The sequence below is a fragment of the Neodiprion pinetum genome, chromosome 6, assembly GCF_021155775.2.
Source record: "Neodiprion pinetum isolate iyNeoPine1 chromosome 6, iyNeoPine1.2, whole genome shotgun sequence".
NCBI classification, from domain to species: domain Eukaryota; kingdom Metazoa; phylum Arthropoda; class Insecta; order Hymenoptera; family Diprionidae; genus Neodiprion; species Neodiprion pinetum.
The window spans coordinates 8,540,233-8,568,151 of NC_060237.1; the positions used below are offsets into that span (position 1 = coordinate 8,540,233).

At 39.8% G+C, this 27,919-nt stretch overlaps 1 protein-coding gene across 3 annotated transcripts in view; it reads left to right on the forward strand.

The window, feature by feature from the left end:
* brat (brain tumor) overlaps window positions 1-27,919 on the forward strand; it is a 160,032-nt gene that overhangs the window by 73,642 nt on the left and 58,471 nt on the right. The window contains exon 1 of one of the 3 annotated variants that reach the window (XM_046630544.2): window positions 24,140-25,977. The exons of the other annotated variants lie outside the window; for them this stretch is intronic. The gene's annotated coding sequence lies outside the window, so the exon portion shown is untranslated. Of the gene's footprint in view, window positions 1-24,139; window positions 25,978-27,919 lie in introns of those variants that run through there. 3 annotated transcript variants of the gene reach the window in all.

Here is a 27,919-nt window from a genome sequence, read left to right on the forward strand (position 1 = left end):
CATTCGGGTGTATTTTTTAACGCCAACGCGCTTCTTGTCGCGCCAAAACTTCCGTCACTCTGCACCGGGCGTTCAAAATTTCCCGCCGCGCCGAGCGCAACTCTTGCGCACCCTGAGTGCGCAGGTGGAATGGAGGGGGAAATGAATTTGCGGCCAACGCGCGTGGTTCTACCGTATTATGTACAGCTTGTACTTTGGTTCGTCAGAAACGATTCGGAACTCGTAAGTCAAGATTTTTTAAGGTGACGAGAATTACAAACTCGTTCAGACTGCTGTGCTTCTTCGAGTCGATCAGAAGTTCTATCGCCATTTTATTCCAGTCAACTCACAATTTATTGTTTATGTTTTTGGTGAAGGTTTCTGGTTGCGATTAGCTACGTTCAACAAAACAATTATGCGCATCGTGTTAATTTGTCAAGAGATAAGATACCTGAACGAGTATATTTTTCTTTTCTCAGAAAATACTTGCTGGCATTTGGATATAGAATGGGTTTTAATTTGGAAAATGATTGTGCAATTGGAGCTTGGATTTTGCTATATTGCAAATTTTGCCCCATCAAGCATGACGCAATATATCAATTTATGCAACAATGCGCAGATCGCGAGTCGTTGACAAATGATAATGTACCTATTCACCGGTGTGACAAATTGCACAGGTATTGTGCACGAATAGCTAGCGAGGTGAAAGTATTGGCCTTGATATAATAATTAGCAACGAAGAAAAAGAAGCGAATTTTACCAAGTATAAAACACAGTCGTATAATTTATGAGCGTATCAAAAGTCTTGCGTATTCGTTGCTGAAAGGAAACCGTTTTTTATTCACAAACAAGGATACGTTCATTATATGCAGATACGGTTATCAGGTTCAACGATATTCGCGTAAAAAAATTTTCTCGTACATGAAACGTGATTCCACTCCTACATGCGTCCGCGATTATGACCAACGTTTTGTCTTTCACGTGATTGTTTAATTATTCAGCGTTACGTACCAGATAATCATTCTCGCAGGCCGTGTCTTTATAATATTTCGGACCAGTCGAAGTATCAGAAATAAGTTTGAGAACCCAAGAGAGAAAGAGAGAGAAAAGAAATCTTTAAATTTACTTTGCGAGACCACAACTCTCCAAGGAGAGCGGTTTCGCAATAAGACTAATTGTTTCGTCGATAAAAAATAGTGGGTTCGATCACTGTTCCAACGTTTTATTCGTTCCGACGCTGATCGCCAGTAGAGTTAATATTTGATGAAATTTAACTTTATCTGCAGTATAAAATTTCATAATGAAAATTACTACGTCACCCACGGCACTGATTTATCAATGACCTAAATTCCGTTACATTCAAAGTGATACTGTGAAAAAGATACAGTGTAAGCTGTATAACGCAGACTCGTCATGCGTGCATGTACGGGTTACGTGCCGATTAACGCGATTGAATTAATTATCATACGCGTTAGAAACGCGCGCAGTCTCACGGATGCCACGCTTGTATGAGTGAACGGATACATTCGCACACGTATGACGGATAATGTTATAACGAACCAGGGTCAGAGCTTATCTGTCGCCCCCGAGTTCACGTACCGCGATATTCATCAATGATTCTCAGTGATACGTTTACAGTTTAAAACGTTTCACGAAGCGATTTAAGCAATCAATTAATATTGCTAATTAACATTGACCTCCAGTATCTGCGGGGCAGAAAAATTAACTTCGTTGATTATTGTTGCGCCTTTTGTTGTTCACGTTTTGTACCGTATGCGTTGTGAGTTTGCCGGTCTGCGGGATTATAAATAATGCATAATGAAAAAAAATTCGGTAACAATAGTAAAATCTGACGTTGAGAAAATCTCTTGCGATTGTACAGAGGTAATGTAATTGGAAGAAAAGAAAAAACGTCCAAAGCATTTTTCATTGGGGAGATTAATGACAATAATGCTAGTAACGTAGTTTGTTGAAAAACTGTTTGTGGACCGAACGTTGACGAGGATACAAAAGTGAGTAGCTGTACTGTAACTAGACGTGAAACGAGAATACGACAAAAAGCTAAACGTGAAACAAAATGCAGCATAAAAGAGTCTTTCTGCGAGTTTGAAGGGAATTAACATCGCTGGTTTCCCGTCGAGCTGGTCGTTTGCGAAGCTGAAATAATCCCTCGAGGGAGTTCCGGCTCTCGTTTTTTGCAGGGAAACTTCATCGAGCTTGGAAGAAGAAATTTTATGTTCCATCGCGAACCGTCCTTCCGTCGGAATTACGCAATCCGAGAGTACATATTTGCTTGAATTTTTAATCTCATAGTATCAACGCCATTTTCTTATCATTAAATTATAAAAATAGATTCATTCGACTTTTACGATCGACTCCAAGAGACGTCTGACGAAATTGATTATTGTATCCCATGTATCTATTTTCTTTCCCTCAAAGCTGTCGTACCATCGTTTATTAATTTTTTTTTTTTTTTTATCACGCCACGATTACGCGGTTTTTCGGATTACCCGCTAACTCTGGGATGTACTACATATATACGTATACGTCTCAGGCAGGAAATCTGACGCCTGGGCGCCCTTAGCCGGGTCTCCTAACGGTATCAAAAAGATATCCCGTAAGAAATCACCTGCAATAAAAAGGTAGGTAGCATGAAGGGCGCTGCTCCGTACTGCCCAAGCTCGAAGGAAAAGAGAACAACGGTCAGAATTGCAAGGAGCAGGAGAAAGAGAGAGAGAGAGAGAGAGAGAGAGAGAGAGAGAGAGAGAGGCGAACAAGAGGGAGGTCGGAAGAATAATAGGGGCGTTTTCACGCGATGGAAGTGCGCTAACAAAGCAGAAAGCTGAGGAAAGAGGGTGGAAGCCAATTGCGGCAGCGCGGAGCTGATTTCAGAAACTCGCGTCGAATAAATACCTGCTGGGAAATAAGAAATGAAATTTCAAACTGGTTTACACCCTCGCTACGCGAGCCAGTCACCCTGCGTCATGGTGCATTGCTGATTTTATGCGACAGCATTTCCGAAACTATAAACTCGAAACAGTATCTTGATATGTTCCATGGAAAATGAGCTCGCAAAGTATTCGGAAACTTTTTCATTTTGTGCAGCAAGACGTGTGTTATAATGCACAGAGGGAATATGTACGATGTCAAAGTCGTCGCGGTTATAAACAAAGCATATTTTGTCCAGGTAACTTTTCAAGCTATAGCCTAACGAACTTTGTACTTAAAACCGTTCAAGAATCGACTGCGATTCATGACTGTGTTATTATTTCAAAGTACACGAAACAGTTTGACGCAAGGAGCTTTTGTCAAGTAGCCTAAATACAAATTTTCTATCACATTTGAACGAATGCGATGAATAGAAATATATGCAAGAGAATACTCGCTACACAAATATTGATGGACCGTTGAAATATCGTTTCAATGGAAAAAATTTGTAGTCCATTGACGTGTCGGCTGTAAAAAAAGAGTTCATGATATCCTTTTATTCCTTCATACTTCGTAAGAGTTCGGCGTGAACGTGTCAATAATCTTCTGCTAATATTAGCACGAAAATTTCATTATCCTGTAATACTATATACCTCGTTGGATCGACTCGGAGTCGGTATTATTTTTCTATGCCTCAAGGAACGAGCAGAGCGCCGTTAGACCCGAGCATACTCGTATATGACGCAAAAGTAAACACGTAGTAAGGATAAGCGATTCCGCGAGAAGCCGCGACATGACTTGCGATTAGCTTCGCGCCGCTGGTCACACATCCGCGAAATTGAATGGCATCGCAAAGTTCGAAGACAGTATTTTTCGTGTCGGACCAGCGCGTGGATGGAATTATTAACCAACATTATTTCAAATAACACCTGACGCGTCACTCTCGCTGTCGTCAATTGAATCCATCATTCTCATTGACAGACAAATTCGGGCCTCATCCCGATTGTAGCCTAGATACTCGCTTCGTTCACTCTTCTTACACCGCATGACTTCATAAATTTTCGAACTTTTCATTGCGGTGTACCTACATGACGTTTCGATCGATCAAGCATGGCGTAAGATCCCAGTAACGAGGTCCTAAAGCTTGAATGAATCTTGGCAATGTAATCCAAAAGTACAAAACGACGAACTTGAGGATATACGTATTGCGTTAATGAATAATTTTTATTCTTATCAGAACTCGGAATAAGTGGAAACTTTTGAGGTTTTGTATCAACTGGTCGATGGACCGAAACAATTCAGATACGCGATTTGTTTCTGTCAAGCCTCGAAAATGAATCGAATCGATGAAAAGTTTGGAAAACATTTTTTTCAGGACTGGAAAATAAGGATAATAGAAATTTCTTACGAGCTCACGAATTCCTGTTGCGGTTCGGTATTCTTGTAACTACACTCACAAGCCCGGTCATTTACCGTTGCTCATTAGAGACTTATTTCCGTTACCTTATGCGATCGATAGGTGATAGCCACACGGCCGATTCAAACCCCAAGAAACTCTCAACGGTGTGTATGTGTGTGTGTGTGTGTGTTTTTTAAGAGCATACTGACACGAAAAACTCCCCACAATGCGACCTCAGAAAAAGGATATTGTGCCACTGAATTAGGCAACCGTTTACACGATTAGTATAGCATAGATCCAGTAGCGAAGAATCTTAAGGATTCAACTGGTAGTAGGGTGGCAAGTTTATGCGCTCTTAGACCAAAAGGGAAGGGCGGATTTTCATGCCTTGGACAAATTATGACGGAAATCAATATCGAACCTCGTTGATTCATTTTGCACTCGCCTGAAACTCTTGATTGCCGTCATGTTCGCGCATCCCTTGCTCGATCATTCGAAAAATCGAAACCTGGCGTGGTCAGAGGGCAATCTCATCCTCAAAATGAAAGAAGTTCGAAATTCTGTTTGCTCACAATCAAATTACACTATTTTTTACAGTTACGACAATTTCCAGAAACTGATCATTTCAAAATTTAAGCAATATCATCGAAAACTCGAAATTTCGTATGTTATCGATCATTAAATACTTGGACACTTTGATTGGACACGAAGAAAACCGTATTCCAATTTAGCGTTGACGAAATTGAGTGTTAAATCACTTCAACGTCTAATTAAGAAATCATCAATAACTTATCGTATCGAAATATAAACACCGTGAACGAAAAATTTGAAGATATTTCAAGACAGGTACAAACGACTCGGACAAGTTCTACCTCCGCTAGTCGACCCGGATTCGAACGAAGTCCGAACCGAGTCCAAAAGCTCGTGAAACTTGAGGATGAACTGAAATTCCTTCGGCGGGTTGAAAGCCTCCCCATAATCGATACTCACGCCGCGATCCACCCTCTCCATCCCCTAAAAAGCAGCATCGCCTTGTCTCTTTGACGGCGGCGTGTGCCGTCCTGTCTAACAGCTGACTATTTCTCCTCATTGCTGCCGGCAGCTGCCATGGTTTCTTCATCCTGACCCCCCTTTCACCCCCGCCCCCTTCCAGGATTCTCCCCCTGTGGCCGTGTCTGCTTGTCCGGAACGAAACAGCGCCGGTCTATGCACGCCTTGCCCTGCTGCTGCTGCTGCTGCAATGTTTCCCCGGTCGAGGCCAACCGAACTGGGCAGGTGCCCGGAGCCCAAACCCACCGGTCGAACTGTTAAACACCAGGGCCGGTTTATCCGGGCGTCGGGAGAATTAATTTTTTTCCGTTTGGAATTTGAGGGTTCTTACAAGTTTCCTATGAAAATTCTCGTCAAAGGTTGATCGAAGTATGAGAAGTTGGGGGCGGAGGTAGAAATGCAGAGTTGTTGGTAGGTGTATGGATCAAAGTCTTTTTCAGTAAAATTTTGAATATGTAATACGTTCAAGTATATAGGAAAAGTAAGAATGTAGAAAAGTTAAAGTATAGAAATCCAAGTCGAAATTTTGGCGGTTCCGTATTTCGGATTTCTATATCTTTATATCTCTACGTTTTGACTAATTGATATTTTGATTATCTACGCATTTTAAAATTCTGTTATACTATTCGTACGTTGATTTGCATCCCGATCCGAAAAGTGGAAGTTTTCGTAAACAATAAAGGAACAACAAAAAAAAAAAACAAATTTCTAATTACCTGAATTCGATCTTTTCTTAGCTGTATGTAATATAGTTCGATATTTGTACATATGTAATCAGCAATATACAGAGAAAGTTTCAGAGAAAATTGGATAATCTTTGTACTCCGATTAACGCGTATGACGTTGATAGCTTTACTCTGGGTTATTTCCACAAACGACATTACAACATTATACGTGTACTATAGTACACAGTATGTGAAAAAAAAAGAAAAAGAAGAAAAAAAAATATTCACAGCATCCTCGATCCTGTAGGTGAGGAGGTTTTTACGTGGTCAGAATTCCAAACGATGGAAATATTCCGGGTCTTCACCTTCATGCCGCAATTCTAATCCCAGGATACGGAATTTCCGAAAAAATTTCGACTGTAATACGAATAACTTCCACCGAGATATCTGATCTGCGTAGGTTATTATACCCACGACCTTCATAGTTTGGTAATTGTTATTCAAATCAAGTCCAACTGCGGTTGTGAGAGCGGGAACGGAATTATACAAGTTTAGAGGCGTAGAGCCACCGATTCTCGGCCGCAGCCCGAACGATATTATTGATTTGGAATTTAGATCTCCGGATGACGACAGGAGGTCCTTCGGCCGTTGGACGAGGTTCTGCGTTCAGGTTTACCTAAGCTTCTATTTTATCGATGGGGCGACGTCGGGCATAGCCAATTAATTACGGTCAACGTACTTTTATACCTACACGAGTTTTGAATAGCGTGCCAACAGCTGGATCTTGCGTACAGGCTCCGATCCCCCCTCCTCCCAATGCCGCAGGATCTCCGGGGAATTCCATTCCTGATCCCTCCGGTGCTGCGCTGCAGCGACGGAATTGATTTGATCCCGGATTTTCTAACGCCCTATAACCATTTGTGTGCCGCGGGTAAATATTGATGTATTGCTTCATGTCTGACGTTAATGGAACTAGGATCAGCCCACAAAAGTTCACCAGAACCCCCGCGGCCAACACCTTATTCGATATTTAGAAAAGCTCCGCGGCGAGAGCCGAAGATTCAACGGGAACTGCTAGTGAGAGAAGAATTTCGCCGGATTCACCTTCACTTTCGATTCGCGGTCTCGGTGCAACATCAAAAGGTATACCCATCGACAACGCTGCAAGGTTTCGAACATGGTCCAAACTTTTACTCTCAGGTATTTTTCACGTTTCGAAATGACGAGCGAAACATTTTCCAATCAGCGTCGCTCATCCGTGTTCGAGTGTTGAAGGGAAAATAAATAACTGGTTCTCCTTCTCGACGCAAAATCACAAGCATATTCGCATTCCAAATGGCTGTTCTACCTCTCCACTGTGAACCATGAAATCCTCATTCTATCTGATCAATCGAGCAAATCAATGAAAGGATTCGTTTCACCCCAAGTGGCTGGGTTCGCAGCCAACTCGACGGCGCAATCAGCCCCGCCCACATTAATCCATTCGTGGAGTCAATCGCTTGTGTCACGCATAGAAAGAGTCGGGAGCGTGTGTAAAAACAAAGATTCGACACGATATCACTTGGTCGAAAGATAGGAAACGCGTGGCGAAAAACGTCGCTGATAAAGATTTCCATCCACGGAGATCGTTTCATTCGTCATCTCGGGAAAGTCGTGAAACCAACGCGAAGGCATGAATCGCGACAAAAATGGGACGCTGCGATGCGTTGGATGAAATACACTGATGCAGAAAGCCACTTTGGTTGCCTGATACGAACGGCACAATGGCGAACGGAATCAATTTTGGAACGACGGTGCTCCGAGAGCCTAGGCCATTAATTTGTCATCTCGTGTAATCGGCCCGCAATTTGTCCACGGTGGCGATGAAACAGGGTTCGAAATGGAGGCAAACGTCCGTCTTCCGATTAGCGTGCGTGTGCGGTCTTCCCGTTCCTCGTCTATCCGTCTAACTAGTATATAGGGCATTCCGCGACAGTTAGATAAATATTGTATTTGTATACGCTCGAACGGCTCGACCTCCAGGAATCTAAAACGTCCCAAAACACTCCCTGAACACACGGCCGTCCAAAAGGTCCAAATATATTCCGGCCTTACCCGGAGCTTCTTAAGCCACCGGCCAGAGGCACTCAACCGATACTTCTGGAGGGATAACTTTTCGCCAATTGCTTTCCAGAAGCTACCTTCTTTCGACGTCTTCGCCGGATTTTGATGTTGTTTCCTGATCCAAGGTCGAATCAATATATACACCGTTGAATTTCGGCTAACCCCATTCTTAAAGGCAGCCAAGTCAAAGCGCGCTCGAAGAAATGGGAAAAAGTGTAAATATGCACACCGAACGCTTTTCTTTTTCAGTTGAACATTTGGTTGGTTTCATTAATTCATCAGGATCGGTTGGCTTTTTATTTTACCGCAACAAACTTGCGTAACAGCGAATATTCTTTGAACGTAAGAACCCCCAAATACAGTTTCAATTTCCTCAGAATCTTCCTTGTTTTTTTAATGCAAATTCCTAGAGATATCGCGAATATCGATCTCGTTTGAACTTTATTCGGACAATCGGTTACAGGGATTGGCTGAGAAACACTGCAGTGAAATAGACCGGCGTTAAATCCGAAGCGGTGAATTTACAGAAGCGAGATGTTTGACAGCCTCTGAGGCTCTGCCTCTTCAAGAGGCGGAGGATTGAGACGACTCGGCTATGGAAATCCTTGTGACATCCGTTGGATGAACTGGTTCGAGAATCCTATGTCCATCAATGATTGCCAACCAGTTCTTTGAGCAGTGCAAGACCTGATCTTATTGTCGTTCTGAAGTCTGACTTCCAGGTCATTATGGACGTTCGAACATGTTGACCGTTCAAGAATTTGAAAAATTGAGGCTGATCCCTGTTCTGGTATCCAGTGGGTCGATTTTTCCGAAGCAGATGCCGCCCTATCTCGAGGTTTTCAAATATTTCATCGGTCGATCGGTGGACCTTTCGAAGCAATATTTAGGAGGGCATCCGACCAGTGTGCCTGACCCGAGGTCAACTAAAACCGGGCTCCGATATTTACTGCCGACCATCCCAACCGTCTCGAATGATATCCTCGATGACTCAAAAATTTTTTTTTACCAGAAAGAGCTGACTAGCAGACCCTTTTCGCCAGATTTTCCACGTCTTTTTATTTTCTTCCATGAATTATACGGCTGTGGAAGCGCACAAGCAATACTTTCACAGTGGATGATAAAACTGTGAAACGGTACAGCTTTCGAATTTTGGACAGTTCTTTGAATCCATAACTGACCGTGAACGGACTTTGAATCTCTTGTTTCTGGTGCCCAACTCGGGGTCGACCATACCCGACGGACTTTGAACCAGTCGGTCGCTAATGTTTAAGAAATCTGCTCTTCTGAACCGAGCATAGAACTTAAATCTACATACAGCGATCTGAACACTCGTGACAAATTTTCGCTGGATCGTCCGATTCATCATCTCGCGTTACGAAGTCAAGCTAAGATGTACGAGTATAAGCTGTGTGAGAATAGTCGTTGACAGGTGAAAGTAAAAAACAAAGCGTGTCGTTTACATCCGAACCTAGAAAATGAACGACCGGCAATCGTCGCGACGATGCACGTAAGCAATCGAGGTGATGCTCGATGGGCTTTCAAACGCGCGAGTAAAAGTAAAACGCCATTAGCGATTCACCGGCAGTTCACCTTCCTTTGCAGTGCTCTTTGAACACTGGATTTCCTGGATCGAGCAGGTATAAGACGTACTGTAAACGAGCCTGAACCTCGGAGCGAGGTAAGGTCGGATTTAAGGATTCAAGGATTTCCGTGGGATCCCCATGGATGCCTCGAAGGTTCGACCTGCTTCCGCAGTCCTGCCGCAGACTCGGTGAATTTATTTGACACCCGTAGGTGCCGGAATATTTGTGTGTCTTTTTTTCCACACCAGCTCTCCGTGTCTTCTAACGACGTATTTTATCAGCTGGTTGACAAATTTACCACGCGTGTGGCGCACCTTCACGTTTTAGACGACCCGAGAAGCGTGACGCCTGTTGTACTGGTTCAAATTTAACCGTCAAACCTGTACATTCTTCGGTAAAAGACTGCTGGATCTGTAACCCTGCGAGAATATCTCACCTTACATTTTTTTTCCCCCCACTAGGCATAGAAAATGTCACGCGATCAACTGTTTGATTCACGGAATCGTCATGCGATTATTACCGGATACAAACACACCCTTCGTCAATTCCAACGGTATACTAATTAGGGCACTCCCCTGTACTTTACAGCCGGTCATGCCTACAGACCCCACAGACATTGACATTTTATTAAACTCGACTCTCTCCGCAGTGCAGACGGACATTCTTGAGCTTTGAACGAGGCATTTTGTCTCCAACATGGTTATCGTACCATCGTCAAACCTGCAATGACTTGAAACAGAAACTGCAGGTACCGTCAATCGTGATCGTCTGGTACAAGACCTCTTTTCCACATCGAATGCGTCGATTCCTCACGTCTCTGATACCGTGAGTGTGTTTTGTCAAAAGCCACACAAAAGCTCGATACTCGAGAGGCATTAGCAGTGCCGCCAATTTGCCAGTTCACCCTTCGTTGTGAGAGGTAGGTATGGTAGGTACGAGAGTGAAGAAAGAGGCGAAAATTATGGTTCGTATACCTACTTCTGGGTTTACTACCTCACGAAATAACCGCTCTCCCCACCCTCGTCACACGTCGCGATACTACGAAATATGTTCCTGCATGGCAATTCGATATTATGGTCAGCTGTCAAGTCAGCTGGTCAATTGCAGTGTCGCTTTCAGGCTGTTCCGCACCGCGGACTGCACCGACTGCGACGTCGGTTGGTCATTCTCAATTGAATTACACCCTTATGCTATACATATAGTCTATTCGATGACTCCGTCAATTTTAAACAGTTTAATAATTTCACCGAAAGGTGATCCTACAGGATATCAGTTGGATAATTATCCCTCTTAGTGGCACATTTTTCATTTGCATGAAACAGAAAAATCTGATTACGATTCTGCAGTCAGAAGTAAAAAGTTCAAAATGGCGGATCCAAAGTCGCGACCATTTCTTACTAAATTCGATTTTTTTCGTTCAATTTACACAAAAATCAATATGAGGGGATTTTTGAGGTCACTGATTTTGCAGTCAGAACTGAGAAGTTGAAATGGCGGATCCAATGTAGCGGCCATCTTCATTGATATCAGATTCAGATTCCGCGCATCAAGATTCTTCGGGAAAGTATAATCTGTTTTCACGATCTGTCTTAGTTGGCCTGTATTATCGGACATATGACTGATTTTTTTTCAAGGAAACGGCACGTTAAAAAAAAAATAAACATCAAGAATATGTTCGATCACTCTTATAAAATAAAGTGATAATCTTTTTAATGCAAAATCTTGAAATTTTGAACTTGTCGTTCACTATTTTGAATTTAAATATTTTCATACCGGATTCGTAATCAACAACCGCAAAAGCCTAGGTATACGGAAATTTCGCTTTAATCCAACAAAAATTGTCTTTAAAACCGATTTTTTCTAAAGAAAACAAAACCTAGTTTCTCGCACATTGATTGTTCATTAGCAAATTATTGCGAAGTCCTAAAGTCAAAACACATAGCCCGTTACAAAATTGAGGTTTACAGGAGTGTGAGAAACTTTATTGCTTACCTGATAGTGCTAAGATATATATAATATATCCGTAGTAGGTACCAGAAGAATTGAAAAGAATCGGGTGTTGCATATATGCAAAAAATTAACCGTAAATTAGGGTAGTAAATTATACTTTCGGTCATGAAACGGGAAAACCCCGCGAATCGATCGGTGGTCTCCGTCATAACCGTCGTCGATAACACAACGATTTGCCAAAAGTTTCCCAAGTCGCTAGTCGGGGTAGAAAAGTTTCCTTCTTCCGGCCACTTCCCTGCAGCATGACTCTGTTTACCAGGATGCGAAACCATCGGCGATCCGGGAGGCGGTGTCGTCTCTTAAGGAGCCGGAAGCTGCGGAACCTACCCTGGGAGGAAAGTATACGCCGACATCCCCTTCGGGAGTAGCTTGGGGAAGATTAATGCCGGTCGCGTTGCAGCCAGTTGCCAGTTTCGGTTTATCTTTTAAGTTACAACGACTCGACCGCCTTTCTTCTTCCTACCTTCTCTCTTTCTCTCTATTTTTCCGAGCAAGCACAAATTAAGCGTCATCTCGAAATTCCGTCTCGCCGCAGGTCGGACCCACGGTTCAGGTCTCGACGTTTTCACAACCTCCTGAAACAACCGCTCTGAGAATCAACGCCTCCGTTGTATGCTAGCTGCGTTATTTGCACACACTTTGGTTGCGATGGGATTTGAAATTCGCGTTATTGCGCACCTCGAAGATTGGAGTGCTGGAGGAGGCTGAACGTCTGCATCGGTTGTATGTGAATCTGATGAAAATTTACTCACGGTGAATAGATTTTACTAAAAGTAAAACAACTTTTTATTTCGCAGGATAAGAATTTCATTCTGCCAATTAAACATTATCATTTTTCGAAATAACAAGGTTTAGTCATTCGAATAAACATATTTCATGTATGACGGATAAACTGTTTGTATAGTAGTATGTTTATTACATGCAACTAGAATAGAGTATAGTTGCTCCCAGCAATTCATTTTTCCGAATCTATTCAACTGTCATCGAATCGATAACACGATATTTGTATGTAATTTTTTATTCTATCATCAAGTATGTATTTCCTGATGAACTGTAACCTTGAAGCCTGCTGAACGCTGCTCATCATTGATTCAAAACCCTTTGAAACTGCTTTGTTATCACGATTTTTTTCGATACTCCGTGAAACCTTTGGAAATTTGATGCATACGGTATTCGAATGACCAGAAAATTATTTGAAACATTTCAAATGTTTTAAAATCAATTCAAATCTTTTTTAACTACATTACCATTTCAGTGTCTAATTCAATATCTCGAAAATTTCTTCATTTTCGATCTACGCTCGTATAAAATTTTTCATTTGTAGCTGTATAGAATTTTACGCAACCTATAAATGTATAGAATTTTTGGCTCATATGAATTTTTTCAACATCTTTCAACACGTCTGCATTTGTAATTTCATCTTTTCAAATGAAAATCTTTTGAAATAATGAAGAAATCTCTGACTCGGTTAATCAGAATTTTTTTTAAATGCGACCACTCGCCACACCGAGTTTCTTTCTTTCCGTAGACAACGCGCTTCGGCCACTCGAACACTCGGCATTTTTCTTCCTTGAAACTTCTTCGATGTTTCTTCGCCTTCCGTCCCGGGAAGGCTTCATGGCGGGTAAAACGACTCCCTGAGGACTTGATCCTGGTCCGATGCCTTCGAGGCCGTGCGGTAGGTGCGGGAAAACGGGGACTTCACCCGGCTGAAGGCAAACGAAATTGGGACGTCCGTTGAGGCCCGGTTTTTCGGGATCAGCCGCTCGTCGAGGAAGATACATACCTGATCCTCCTCGAAGGATAATCGAGTACCTGCGCTGTGCGAGACTTCGAGAAACCTTAACGGCGTGGAAAGTCCGTGTTTGCTTGTTCAGAGAAATGATTCTTGGAAATTTTCCACCAACTTGCTGCCCTTCGGCCTGATGCGAATTCCAAAATGAAAAATACATAAGACTTTCTCGCAAACGCAAGGGCTTCTTATAATTTCATTGTTTTAAATTTGGACTCTGTGTTGTTCTTGAGTAATTTAACGCGCTGACTTCATTAAGGATAAATCAGACTGAATCAGAAGTTAGGAGAAGAGAAAGAATTGCTTAGAGAAATTCACAGCAATGATGGTAAACGCAAACGAAAAAAAATGCTGTGTTATATACAGGCGACAGAAATGAATTTTAGAAAATTCAAATGACAAAAATTGAGGTATCAAGAATTTGAGAAACGATTTTACAATTCTAACGTTAGAAACGAGTGAACTCTGGTGTTTTTCATCCGAAAGCAATGTTTTTGGAATTATTTTCATCACCATAGAGATCTCTGGAGATCGATTGAAGAAAATTTTACTAGCGGTTATATTCGGATTAGATAGAGATGGATTTGCAAAGGTACGTTAAAAATGATGCTCGTCAGCGATTACATTTGTTAAAATTACCCGAATGTTGCTCAGACAATTTTTGACGATCTTGTCAGCGAGTAAAACGAATCCAAACATATTATAAGCTGATGAAAAACACCGGAATTTAATAATTTTTATCGTTCTACTTACTTACTTATAAACTCTTTTATCAAATCGTTGACATCTTAGCTTGTGTAGTTAAAATTTGCTCAAATTCATTTCTGTTTCATGGTAAGAATGCAGTCTCAGTCGTTTTACCATTACTGGCAAAAATAACATTGTTGAAAATTTTTTAAAGGTTTTTTTCACGATTCTCAATTTCCTAAATAAACCCAGATTATTGACTGACGAAATTGATGATCCACGTTCCGGCGTAATTCTGTAAATTTGCAATTTTGGGAACGGTGTAGGGATCTCGGATCACGCAGCGCTATTAATCGCCCGGAGCGTGGTTCAAGCCTCGGGGTTGCGTAATTAGGTCGTTCTTTATCAGGCATCCCATTCACGGAGTCAGTCCGTGTGCCGCTGCTCGCTCGTCGTGCTCGTAATTGTATGGAGGGATTTGAAAAATAAAGCACAATTTTTTCAACGATTTTTCCAGCAAAGGCTTCGAGCGTATCGATGCAGAAAAAAAATTGGTCAAAGATATTTTCATCAAAGTTAAATTAATCGCAAATATCCAAGGTTTATTTTCACCGGTATTTTTTCTCCCCCATCCCGTATTTTGTACTATGATTATTCGAAAAAAAAGTTGACTATAAAAATTCCCAAGCCTCGGATCGAGCCTGAAATATCTACAGAAGTTTCAAATTGTACGGCATAAAATACCAGACTTTGTTTAATAGTTGAAACTTGTTTGGTCGTGGGGTAAAAAATCACCAACCTAACTGACGCGGACGTCGGATTTTAAGACGTTAATTTTCTCGCTTTATACCCGACTTTATCTCATCGCCGCGATTCAGACAAGACTTGACTAAGACCGAAAGTTTATTATTTCCAGCTTGAATCCCGCGCACCTGATACCAACGCGAGCGAGTAATTCTGATTGATGAAAATCCGCCGGTTATTCAAGGATATAAATCACTATCCGCACGGCTCTGTATATGCAGAAACACGTTGGACTTGAGCTCTGCGCAGACTTGCGAAGTACAGGCAATGAAGTAACTCAGGTCTGAAGGCTGGCTATTAAAATCAAAATCTATCGAGTTCGATTTTCTCCCGGGCGAGTTTTAACGCGGGAATGAATAAAATAATTTAATTACACCAACCCAGAACTGTCGGGTAAGGATAATTCCAAGTCAGCAACTCTGCAACATTCACAATTGCATCGTTTATAAAGTAAGAAATTAAGGTGTACATTATGCACAAGCTTGAAACTCGGATTGAATCAATTGAACCGCAATAAGTACTCCAGTTTTTCTGATTTTTTACTCGCACCTGATTTACAGAACAAACGAATATTTATGAAAGACCGGGATATTCAAGTTCTGTTACTTTTTAATGATTCTCTCAAAAATGCAATCTTTCCGATTGAATATTCAGCGGTTTCGAAGCTAATCAGCTTACTGATTTTGATCATAGAAGTCTCTGAAGCTTTCAATTTTATTCGACAAATTTTTAATTAGATGTCGAAAACGTGGCTGTATAGTCAGTGTCGTAATTCTGTGAAATCAAAAAAATCTGTTTAAATTTCCTCCTCTTCCACGGTGCAAGTTTTTGAAATTCTGCAAAAAGTTGGCGACGATTTTGACGATTCAAATAAAAGCAACGATCGATTGCCTAGAGTTTGGAGAGAAGAATAAAAACGTTTCAATTCCTTATCGATACTTTCGGAACCTTGAGATTTTCGTGACACAACGTCAGGCTCGAAGTTCGAGGCTTCGAGAAAATAATTTCAGCTGTTAGGGAGGCTGAAGTTAAGGGACAAGAACCAGCTGTTGAGAAACCATCAGGGAAAGATGAGCTCGAAAGGTTCGAGACTCGGAGGCAGGCCGATGTGTGTCTGGCAGCAACCTGCCTCGGATCCCTTATTCCTTTGCTCGGTTAGTAACCGCATCTCGATCTCACAAAAGCCGATACGCGCGTAGCGATCGAAAAAGAAGGAACAAAAACGGAAGGAGGGAAAAGTAACCTTTGGAAAAAAAGCAACAGTACCTGTTCTCCGCACCTCTTCTAAATCATACCTGCGCGTTATGGTCGCGGCGTACGAGATGCTTTGTGTCACATATGGTGGTTGTGCGTGTAATTACATACATACGTACGGGAAATTCCATGAGAAACCAACGAACGTCCGACCCTCGCCATTTTTAACTTTGTTTAAAAAAATTTCTGCAATTGTATCAACTCTGAAACATTACCTTGAATTTCTTCACAATTTTTATTTAATTGCTTAGCTATTTTGAAGAGAACCTTTTTTAAGATATTCAAACAATTCTCAGAAACAGTATTTTCTATTCCGAACAGTTGTTTGGTCAGTTAAAATATTTTTGAACGGTCGGAAAATTCCCGAAATATTATCAAAAGTTTTATTTTTTAGTGATAACATTTTTGGAGTGGATTCATTACGGAGTGATTTTTCTCTATTTTTTTGGCACACCCAAAACATTTTATCAATTTCATAATGAAACCGGTCTAGAAATGTTCCAAGTGAAAAATAGAAGTTTGGGGAATTTTCAGACCGTTTAAACGATGCTTCAGTTGATCAAAATAATTAAATGCGCCGGAAGAAGATGGAAAAAAAATTGGGCCCATCATGCTCGATTTTGGAAGGCTTGGAAAACAAAAAAACATATTTTGAGAATTTTTAAAGAGTTTTAAAATCACTTTAAATATTTATAAATAATCGAGCAGCTGAATGAAAAATCTGAAAAAATTCAGGGTACTATTTCAGAATTGGGACAATTGCAGAAAATTTTTTGAACAAAATCGAAAATGGTGACAGCTGGACGTCGTTGGTTGCATTCACATGGAAATCCTCATATATGTATAATGTACAATTGTACGCTGTTGTACAGTGAAGTTTTGGGAATTTTACAGAGCTTCGTTTCATTCGTGTTTCAGCTTTCAGTGCGTCAAAATAGAATTGCATCGAGCTGATTGACACGTTACAAAAGCACGTTGTCGTCAGAACTCGTTATTTGCACAGATAATGGCATAAATTAATTCACAACGTCTCTTCGATTTAGACGCCGATTAAATTCAAATGGAAGAATTGAAATGCTTAAAATCGTGTATAGAAGTTATAGAACGTTGAAAAGAAAGCTAAAATTTTCTCTCTGTAGACATTCTTCATCAATATCATAAATATTATTTGACAAACGAAACACGTAATTGATTTCCATAACCACTCAAATATTCAATCGGTTACGAACACCGAGCAATTTTAATACTCATAAAACGTCTCACTTCGTACTTTGACAGTTGTGTCAAACCGAAGGGCAGAAAAAAATATATATTTCAAACGTTGTTTTAGTGGAAAATGAAAGCGCGAGACACCTTGCCGATTAGAACTACAAAATTCATCTTTGTTTAGGATATTCTTCGTACGTGAAAAATCAACGTTTACATTGGTGTCAAAAGAAAAAATAAATAAATAACTAAATCCAGGACACCCTAATTAAGGATATCGTAAACCGGTTAAAACATTAAACAAACTCACGCTATCCCAAACTGTTATTTTACACCAAGACAAATTCCGAGTTCCGGTTTCTAGACGGTCCTCGGCTGTTTTCATTTCTATCTTAACATAAGCGAAAAACATAGTTCTGGGTACAAAATGAAAATGTGTTATGTTTAAGAAATAAGTCTACCTCGAAGCAGCCGAAGAAAGGCCTAACTTTGAAGGTTTATTTTCGGAGTACGGAAAACGGAATAGGATTTCTTTTCAGTGAGTTTATTCAACACATATTGAAGTACGAAAACAATATTTTTTATTATCATTCTGATGCAAAGTGGCGGTGACAGAGCCAATCTTTAAAATCGCCGTTTTATAAAACTCCCTCACGGGAAGAACGTGCAAAAAATTGTAAAATACATTGCTTTTTTCATCAAATTTCGTAGAAATAGTCCTCTGAAGAAATGAATGGATTTTTGACCAAAAAATAATCAATAAGTTTCTTACGAAAAAAAAAGTTTACATTAAACAGAAAAAAATAGCTACGTACTTTTACAGAGGATGGAATTGCGAAGCTGCTGTTAATATTTCAAATCGATCACTGCAACTGTGTTCAAGTAATCTCTCCTCCCAGTTTGAAAAAAGTGGTTTCCAGACAAATGTGTTTAAATTTTTAGCGCATCGAGACACTGCGTCAAATCGAGAATTGAACATTTAAAAAAATATTTTTACCAGAGGATCAACTGGATATTGTTGTTATAGCCTTAAGGTATTGTTTATAAAAAAAAAAAAGAAAAAAAACCGTTTTTTCAAAATCCTACAGTGGTGTTACCCCTTAACAGGTGTAAATGAAAACGATAATATTGGCTAGTATAACAATTATACTGTAAACAGGTATTTATAGTAAAACAAGTCGAACGGTATATTTAGACCATTATTACAACGATATTAATTCTACTAAAACTTTCTAGTAACTACATGGAATGAAATTTTTTTCAGTCTGAGTCACGTAAATTACGCTTTGAAAGTCTGAGCTTGCGCGTTACGTTTCACCCAGCTCAAAAAGTTATACAACTCTGTGTAATACACCCCACAGTTTATACCCAGCAGGATCAGACGCACCGAGCACGAGTATTCACAATCAGTATTAAGTACTGCGGCATAGCTATGTATATAGCTACTCGTTGTACTCTGAAGTAACGCGGGAGCGTCGAGAGAGAGAGAGAGAGAGAGAGAGAGAGAGAGAGAGAGAGAGAGAGAGAGAGAGAGAGAGAGAGAGGGAAAAAAAACCTGGAGTTTTCTCGGCGTAGGTACCTATTCCAGTTTTAATTCAGCCGAGCCACTGCAGTCGAGTTTTCCCCGACTGAAATGCAGCAACTGAATTCCCTCTTTCGTCGCATACTCGGTGTCGCGTTCACGATTCAACGATCCAAATAGCCAATTTTTTGGAATTTCGAAGTTTTGAGAGAGTTAATTACGATTCGGAAAAATCCAAAAAGGCGATACTCGTACCATTGTCATCAATATCGAATGGACTTGTTTGATCAGCTCTGCAAGCATCCCTCGGCTGTACAAATTAATTTCGAATAGAGGATTGTGGGAATTACATAAAATGTCAATTTCGCTCATATATATATATATATATATATATATATATATATATATATATATATATATATATATATATATATATATATATATATACAGTATAGACAACGAAATTATCGCGACGAAGAGATAGGTAAAAGTGACGTCGGCTTTTGGCGTCTCTTTTCAAATTCGCAAACTTTTCAAAACCATACGCGAGATGATTGATTGTATTTTTAAGATCCGGGGTGCGTTTCGGAGGTGTCGTTTTTACCGCTTCTCGTGAATTCAAAATGGAACACCCTGTAGACGTTTGATCTTTTCTCTCTCACCAATGCCTCCCCTGTTCGCCGGTAGTTCTTACCCCAAGTTGCGGTAGCCCCTCCAGTAGCTACTATTAATGGAGAAACTGTTTTAACGCCGCGCAAACTCTCCGGCAAGCTCGAGGGCTTCAAGGGTCTCGAGACCTTCGGTCATGAAAATCTGTAAAAACGTAACACTAGAAACCCCGAACGGAACAGAGTAATAAAAATGTGAAAACAGAGGCACTTTTGGAAATTTTCACGTAGCTTTCTAGTTCACTAAAGTCTCCGCGTCTTCTAGTGAAAAATCCACGATTAACCCTAAAACGACAACGTAATTTTTTTTTTGTATTTCTACTCATTCCAGCAACCGGGGGGATGAAAAATAACCCCAAATTTCTACAGGGTCTGATTTTCCTCGTTTTTTAATAAAGAAAAGAACGTGGATCAAAAAATTTTTGCGCGAGTTCAGAAAAAAATGGGGAAACAAAAATTGATGTGTCTCGATTCGAATAAGGTAAGCTGTTCGCTTGCGGCGGGAAATTTAAATTCCTGTGGGATGTTTTTTCACTATCCCGTTGCCGTTCTAGGATTAATCACACTATTTCCGATAACATTTGTCAAATTTAGACATAAAATCTTTCATTCCGATTTACGATTGCACCGATTTGAGACAAGGGATTCAGTTAATGTTTTTACATAAATAAATTGCAAGAACAAGGGGCTCGCGACGATGGTAAATATTATGTCCTGGAAAGTTTTGACCAACTTCAAACCTAGGTTACCCGACAAAGTGTCATGTATGTTTACATGTATGCTTATCTGAAATCGAAGGTCAGTGAAGTGCGGATAACATTGTTTCGGAATTCTGCCGAATATGAGCTGATTACAACTTGTAACCAAAAAGGAAGGGAAACTCGCAAGTTTAAGTTAAGTTTTACACGTAGATACGTCTACCTAGATGTAACGAAGGCGTAGCTGCGGGTATGTAGGTTAAAAAGTCAGCCTGCAGCCTCACCCCGACATCAAAGTACCTCGCGAACAGCGGGGGGTTAATTCCTATTTCGAAATTGAACCCCCGGGTGGAATAGCAGCGATATTACAATAACGTCGCCACAGCTATAAGCGTAAATGTAATTGTATATGTATGTACAATATATATATTCTACAAAATGTTGTACAACGTGAAAGGGTCTGATCGATTTTTCATAAATACTTTATCCAACAAGGCTCTAAAATGATATTACACTTTGAAACAAGTGTTTAAATATACAATTTAAGGGTAATATTTAAATGAAAAACTAATGTTCATGTAGAATGGATCGGAGCACTTCACGGTGCGTAAAATTTTTTAGAATTAAAAATAGGGAAAAAATTTATGGATGATTACGCAATATCTTTAAGTAATGTTATGTTGATGTTTTATTTTCGGTTCGTGTAACGTAATTTGTGGAATTCCATCAAGCTGTCCACGCCTTAAATATCTGTACGATTGCGATAAAACTTGATCGTAAATAATAAATTGACCCGGTTCGTTGGGGTCGGTCGTTATTCCTCAATTATTTATCTTGAGTCAGTTCATCGGTAATTTTCGAAACTGTCACTTGCGGGGTGATAAATCAAATAAATGTGTCACGCTTGTGTCCGTATATTACAATTTTACCCATCGAAGAAACGCTCTTATGCGGGTGCGGGATTAGAAAATGAGAAACGAATTTAAGAAACTCGCACGATTAGTTGGGCCAAGTCTAAATACGGCAGTGTCAACATGCTTGTAACCTCTACTCGTGTACTCGTGCCTTTGTAAATGATGACCAATGACTAACGGAAGAATAAATAAATGAATGAGTAAACAAACAAACAAACAAACTCTGAAGAATCTTACTACGCGTACGTTATAACAACGTGAGTGCGAAACTCGAGTGAGGGAAGCTAACCTGTGGATGACGAAGTACGGAATTTTCTATAACCGATAAATATTCGTCGAATGCAACTTTATCATACGTGAATATTGTAATTTTGCAATTTTTCTAGCCGCAATTTATTCCAACTTATACCAACTACCGTATTCCTGCCGCGTGATTCAGAGTCAAACGGCAGGGTTTGTTCTGTAATGCAGTGAAGAGATACGTAATATTCCTTGTTTACAAACCTCGGTAAAAGTATATAAGCTGTTTTGTTTATACAGAATCAACCTTCGAGAGAGAGAGAGAGAGAGAGAGCATGTCTTGTGAGCAACTTTTCCTATGAATATATTTCAACTCATCGTCAAATTATAAAATATTTCAAGCGAAATTCTAATTTTTAGCTAATTTATATTTCAGTTTTACAAACTCGTTTTCGCCCATACTTTAAATTCGTATCTTTGGTCATGTTGGTGAAATTGAAACGAAAACATAGATTCATCAAAATATTTATTCAGGGTTGTACACATGGAAACGTCACTAATCAAATTTTAGAAGAACAGCCGAGTCGTTTGCAATACATTTTCGGATGAGTAATCACCAAAATCCATGATAAAATAAAAACGATGGTTTATTTGAATTTTGGATGATGTATTTTTTTTTTTTTTTTTTAAATTATGAAATAACGGAAAAAAGAAAAAAGAACTCTGCGTATGAGTAAACATAAAGTAATTCAGAGTTGCCACTAATTTTGGCTAATTTTAACACAATTCTAATTTTCCAAATATATATACCTGTAATAGTTCATGGAAAAGAGGAACTCAGATGTACCTTAATTCACCTTTCTCAATAAAATATTTTTTCAACTCGAAAAGAATTCGACTTTCACGATGAAAATTTTTTCATACGTTCCTAATACACTATCAAAAGCCCTGTAAAATTCACAGCGAAATTAAAAGTGTCTCATCGGAGGAAAAAAAAGTAATTTCCATTTTTTTTTCTTCACTGAATTGCCGTTCTGACGCCATCCAAAATATAACATATATCGCATTGAATAATTCATGTAAGAATAAAACTTTTCTGTGTTAAAGTTTTTTACCCGACTTCGAACTTTCATGATATAAGGGTTAAAAAAAAAACCATTCCCGAAACGAGTATATTAAAGAATCTGAAAAAATTCACAGAGGGTACCTTTAAGTATTACTATTATATAACTATTATAAAAAGCGAATAACGAATAAAACAAATTTATTCAAGTCTCTTTACTTCGTCTTCAAACGTAAATTTTTCATCTTCCACTCAAAACTAAATCAGGAATTATATACTGCGCAGGTTGGAATGCAAGTATTTCGATATAAAAGCTTTAGTTTTTCTATAAATTGCACGCAAAGTTCCCTCGACTTTCCACGATTCTTCCAGGCGGAATAAAAATACCTGTCTCTTCGCGATTTCCCAGGTTTCCTGCATTGACAAGTGGCAACTCTCAATTATAATACAGACAGATCAATACGTAATTGGAAATTGCGAATTCTCATTAAAAAGTCGTTGTGACATCAGCTGCTCCGAAATTGATACTTGTTATACTGTTTCTTTTTTTTTGTATTTGTTGCGGAATGTCAGGGGGGGGGGTCATGGGTATTTTAAATCCAGAATCTCGAGCAGATTCTGCATCAGCTTCGGCCGCCATCTTGAATTTAAGAAGGATTTTCTTGTCGTGAACAAATTCGCCCATTTCGAAAATTAGACCAAAAATGGTAATAACTAGATTTGTAGAATCTCCACAACTCTGTTTACAAGAATTTGCTGTCTATGCTATGATATTTTCCTACTTAAACCATAAATTCAATATGGCGGTTTAAGCTCCCAAAAATCTGTTAGAAATACCGAATGTATCGCAAGACTATCAAAAATTCCCCCTCCAAAACGGTTATAAAAAAGAATCGTAGTATCGAAAATACGCAATTTCAGGTGTATTTATTTTTATTTATTTATTTTTTTCCTTCCGTTCTTCGGACGAAGTAGCGGCGAGGGGGGGGGGGGGGGGGGGCGAAAGCATCACCGACGGCAACATCGTCTATCAGCAACGGAAACAGGCCCAGGACGATCGGGGCAGGAGAAGGTGCCAGGAGTAGTAGCGGCTCGAGGAGCGTGTGTATAATAAGCGTCCTCGAGGATATAGTCGAGAGACAAACGCCTGCAGGAAGAGTGTAGAAGGTTAGCAGACAGGCGTACAGACGGAGAGGGCGAGAGAAAGAGTGAAACGTGAGAGAAAGAGAGAGAGAGAGAGAGAGAGAGATCGAGTCGGGGAGAGAACAAAGATGCAGGGAGCGCGTAGACGTCCCGAGTCTCGCGTCGGCTGGTTGGGGGGGGGGGGGGGGGAGGAGGAGGCGACGCCACGCTTAGCGGCAGGGAGGGGGGAGTAGGGGAAATGCGCGGGGCAAAGCGGTTCGGCTCGTTGGTTCCCCCCCCCCCCTCTCTCCCTCCTTCTCGCCGCTTCGCCCTTTGCCGTTCCCCCACCATTTGTCGCCGGCGCGGCATTCCCCCTCTCCTCAGGCCGGGCCGGCGGCGCTAAACGTGTTTCGTCCGAGGCTTACTCAGTTACCAACAGACCGCGGTATCGTTCGCACGTTATCCACGGTACGGGACGATAGATATACACACGAGAGGATAGACATGAGCATAAGTAGAAGTAGAAGCAGCAGCAGCAGCAGCAGAAGCAGAAGCAGCAGCGGTAGAATAAGCATTCGACTAGTTTCCTCCGCGCGCTCCTCCTCGGCTCTTTGAAAACAAAAAAAAAAAAACCGACAGAACGAAGAAAGATAAATAAATAAATAAATAAAGACTGTCGTCGTTACAGCTCTCGACGGGGAATATTTTTTTGTTCCCCCTCCCCCCCCCCCCTTAACACACAGATACACACAGAGAATTTCGAAGTGTCCGACGATAATATAAACCCCCCTCCCCCCGTTACGTTTCGGGGATTTATTTTCGGAGCGATAAACTGGATGTTTAAAGAAAAAGATATTAATTTTACACCACGTGAAAGTGACTGAATATCCCGCCATCGTCATCGACAACTGACGGACCGTTTTACGTCGTTCTTTTTTTTTTTTTTTCCGGAGTATCCTGTGTGCGGTGTGTCGATCGTCGTTTGTCCAGTTTTAACCTCGGCCAACCGCGCCACGCTTCGTCATTCCTTCGTCGTCTTCTACGCTTGTTGTTTCTTTTTCATTTTATACATACATCCAATTCTTATTATTTGTTTTAATTAACCTCTTCCGTGCGTTTTTTTTGTTTTTCTTCCTCGTTTGTTTCTATTATTTTCTTTCTTTCACCAAAACTCGACGAGATCCCCGCGGCCTTCTTCCCGTCACGGCTGCCGGGAAAAAAATTACGGTGCGTTTGTACTTATTTGTGCATCGTTTAATAACGAACATCGACCGAGGAGAGAAGGTTACGTTCGTTGGCTGTTACGGCATCATTTATCGTTCCGGCTAATAAACGGAGAAGGTGGATGAGGAGGAGAGAACGTTATACGAGAAAACGCAGTTTGAAGAAACGTCGCGAAGCCATCGTTCGTTCTGCCACTTTCGTTGACAAAATCGCCGGCCGGGAGGATTAAACCTGAGTTTGTGTGCGAGAGACTCTCGTTGTTCGTTCATTCTGTGTAATCGATTTTTATTTCGGACTCCGAGTGAGAACGTTGAACGAAATTCGTTCTTTCTTTCTTTCTTTCCTAACCTGTGACGAGGAAAGTTAAATATTGTTGTTGTTGTTGTTGTGTGCCTAAGATAATACAAAAAAAAAAAAAAAACAAAAAAGAAAAAAAGGTGCGCGAAACCGACGAAAAATTGGAGAAAAGATTTTTTGTTTCTCTTAATAACGACCGGAAGCTTAATTATTCACGACGAAATAAAGATAAATAATTTTTAAAGAAAAAACGAATACGAAAAAAAAAAAAAAAAACTACCGCTACTACTACGAATCAAAGAGGAGGGATATTAGAAATTTTGTGAGAAGGAGTTGTTGTTATTATCATCATCATCATCATCATCATCATCATCATTATTATTATTGTTGTTGTTGTTTGTTGTTGTTCTTGTTGTTAAATTCTTTCACCAGTGTGTGTTTTTCCGTGAGTTATTTAAAATCCAGTGTGTAAACAGTTTGTTGGTTCCCCCTCCGAGTGGCTCGAGGAGAGAATAAAATTCCAAATATAATAATAATAATAACAATAATATACTAATATTAATATTATTGAATTTTAAAAAGGAGACAAAATAAACTGCGTCGTCTTTCAAAAGTGTCCTACAATATTACATTACGAATATATATATAAATTTGGCTATAAACGGCTGGCTTGCAGCTCTGTATCGTCTCTACGAAATATCCACTGGGTTTTGTGCGATTCTGTTGTCCCTTTGTTCTCTGGCTACGGATTATCCTCGTATATACGGTGAGTACTAAATCGATCAGTGTAACACGTGTGTTTTCTCTCTGTTCGTCTCTTCTCAATGACAACAAGCCGGCATAGGACGGAGATGATTCTCTTATATGTAAGATGGATGTTATATTAAATATGTAAATACATATGTGTATTATTGCTCGCTTGCGTGTGAGAAGAAAAACTTTGAAAAACTTTGGTGACCAAGTTCGAGAGACGCGAGGCGATTAGTTGAAACCTCTTTCCCCGTTTTTTCACAGTGACGTCGAAAGAAACGTCAACATTGGACCGAATCGAAATTTTATACTCTTTGTTTTTGTCGTTTGAAGCGATGTTGGAATTTGTCGGTTCGATTTAAACGATGCATTTTTTCTTCCGAATATCGATGTGATTGGCGGAAAATCTTTTTCTTCTTTTTTTTTTTTTTTGTGCAAACTATTCAGCTGACAGGAAAAGTTGTTTAGAATATGCGAAAAGGTTATCGTTGAATTTTGAGTTGTTTGAAACTCTGTAAACTGGACGATGTGACGATTTTTCGATAACTTGACTCTGATTCCAATTTAGTCTGTTGACGATAATTCGTAAATTAGCGACGCTTTGCTAGAAAAATGTTTTTTTTTTATTGTTGGAATATTAAGAGGTTGAAATTGGTTACGTTGTCGTAACTAAAGATTGGGGAAAAAATTACTATTTTCTTGCTTTTACAATAATTTTGAAGGAACATGGTTTGCTAAATATGAGCATGTTTCGTTTTATTACGCTTTACCGAATTTCAAACAGTTCCAAAATGGCGAAATAACGGTTTTTTTCTCGGCACGAATCGTTACGATAACGTTACCAACTTCAATATCATCGAATTTCGGGCGGTTAAATTGAATACTTTTTTCTATACATACATTTCTCGTGTCATTGTACGCATTAATGAGCGAATAACGATAAACGCCAATTCCCGGGATCTTGTTTTTTTTTTTTTATTTTCTTTAATATATGTTTAATAACGATAGAGAAAGAAAGTAAGAAAACGATTGTCGAATATCGCCTTGCAGAAATTATACAATCTATTGAAAAGGAATAATGTTGTTTGATCTAGTCCAATGTCTCAGCTTACACTCGCAATCAGTTTTATTCTTTATTGAATTCTCGTTTAATCGTCGTCGGATCGAAGAGTTTGATAATATGTTTATAACCCTTTTCAACAATGAGTCTCCTAGATTTAACATTTCAAATTATTGTCTTCCGACACGCGTACTACAACAATTTTTTTTCCATCGGTCGAGAGGTTCGGGTAACAGGCAAAAAATAGTGTATCCACTGTATGTTGGAATCTATTCGTCAATAAAGTGAGTTGTTTTTTTTTTTTTCTCCTTTACATACGAACATTGAAATCGTTGATGAATATTTCTTCCACTTGAATTTGTCAAGTGTGTTTTATTCTGAAAAGAATGATTTTTCTCCTTGAAAGAAATTCTGCTTCAACTTCTCCAATTTCTCGGTAATAGAATAGGAAAAAGATTAGAATATAAAAATTAGAAAAAAAAAAAAAACTGCCGGAGGTATTATAAGGTACGCATCGTCATCGTCATCGTCATCGTCATCATCATCAGCCTCGGCGTCGTAACGTAGTAAAAAGGTTGTTGTACGTACGTAATGACTATTGACTCGTGTCGTCGACCCATCCTTCCGACTTATGTCACGTACATGTTTTGTTGTCCTCTATATATACAGTATATACACGTATACTAAACACCGCTGGGACTTGGTACGGAATGTACACAACTGTTTGTATTTTTGGACACCGTCAGGCTTTCACGCTCAGTTACAAAATTCTAGCTCAAAATAATAGCGTTACTAGGTGCGTGTATGTGTGTGTGTGTGTTTAGTGAGAAAAGAAGAAAAATGAACGTAAAGATACGATTTAAAAAAATAAAAAATAAACAAAAATAAATAACAGTTT